General features: G+C 39.9%; 1 non-coding gene across 1 annotated transcript; it reads right to left on the reverse strand.

The window, feature by feature from the left end:
* Nucleotides 1-1,446: 1,446 nt before the first annotated feature.
* TRNAE-UUC lies at nucleotides 1,447-1,519 on the reverse strand. Its single transcript has one exon. It is a non-coding gene; the product is annotated as a tRNA-Glu (tRNA).
* Between the last annotated feature and the right edge of the window lie 45 nt (nucleotides 1,520-1,564).

The raw sequence follows: 1,564 nt of genomic DNA on the forward strand, positions 1-1,564 counted from the left end.
AAAAGGCAGAGATGGCCACATTGTCAACAAACTGTGTCTTCAAAGTCTTTGTGAATGCCATTGGCATGCGGCAGGTCAGCCATAGTAGATGCAGTTTGGTGTTATGATGGTCTGGCTGTAGTTATCCTTAACTGGTATATAAATATGGTGTGTTTCAGATAAAGTACTAAAAAATGTGGTGGGTTTACTCTTCAAAACATTATAAATGCAAGATGTGTTATTTGATTATGTCACAAATAGTTTTCCTATCCACTGGATTTTGGTTTTCATCATCTTACTCACCCAAGACTAACTTTTCCACTTTGAAAGTAGTGTAGGTGCTACAAAGATAAAACAATGTTGTGGATGGATTTTCCTGAACTGAACTATGCACTTATCTTCTATCTGATCCCACTTAGTCTATAAAGTGTGAGTTGCTCAGTCCTAAAGTGTGAGTCGCTCAGTTGTGTCTGACTCTTTTTGACCCCATGGACTGCAGCCTGCCAGCCTCCTCTATCCCTGGAATTTTCTAAGGCAAGAAATACTGGAGTGGGTTGCCATTGCCTTCTCCAGGGGATCTTCCTGACCCAGGGATTGAACCCGGGTCTCCCACATTGCAGGCAGGTTCCTTACTGTCTGAGTCACCAGGGAAGCCCAAGAATACTGGAGTGGGTAGCCTATCCCTTCTCCAGGGGATCTTCCTGACCCAGTAATCAACCGGGGTCTCCTACATTGCAGGTGGATTCTTTACCAGCAGAGCTACCAGGGAAGCCCCATGCTTCCTTTATCAAAACTTACATGGCTTGAATTTCATCTTTTTAGGATGCATTATTTTTTCCAGAAAGAAATCTATAATAATGGTCAGAGTGTCATTTTCCTCCAAACATCTTATTGCCTTTAACAGTACCTTCTTGGAGATAATTTCAAGAAACTCATATTGATACTTATGGGTTGCTGGGCACTTCTTTAATCACCTTTTAAATATAATGAGAGAACTCAATGAGGTTACCCCATTTAAGATCCCCTTTCAGAGGCAGAAAGTGGTTAAGTGACATCCTCAGGTCTTATAAGTAGTAGAGCCAGACCTGGGTTCACCCAGTCTTCTAATGATACTTTTGGGTTAAGTGTAGCTTGAACAGCTGGTTAAGACAAAACGAAGGACCTAAAACAGACCTCGGTAGAAAGATTGTTTGTGGTCCCATAAACCAAACTTACTTCTTCTGTTCTGACATTAAGTATATTATAATTTAAATTAGTGTCAGATCATTTTATTTGTGTAGCTTTTCTTTCTGGAACAAATAATTTTAGGAAATGAAATAGAAATAGACTAGAAACTTTCATAATTCTGTCTTCTGAAGAACAGATTAAATTATTTTTTCTGATCAGATTTCCCATGTCTTCTAAACAAATATGACTTGCTCCTTTATTTTTGTTTTGGGCTGCACCAAGCAGCTTGTAGAATCTTAGTTCCCCGACCAGGGATTGAACCTGGGACCATGGCAGTGAAAGCACCAAGTCCTAACCACTGGACCATCAGGGAATTCCCATGCTACTTATTTTGAAGCAAAAAATTTCTAGAAGTAAG

This window comes from Capra hircus, unplaced genomic scaffold, assembly GCF_001704415.2.
Source record: "Capra hircus breed San Clemente unplaced genomic scaffold, ASM170441v1, whole genome shotgun sequence".
Classification (NCBI taxonomy): domain Eukaryota; kingdom Metazoa; phylum Chordata; class Mammalia; order Artiodactyla; family Bovidae; genus Capra; species Capra hircus.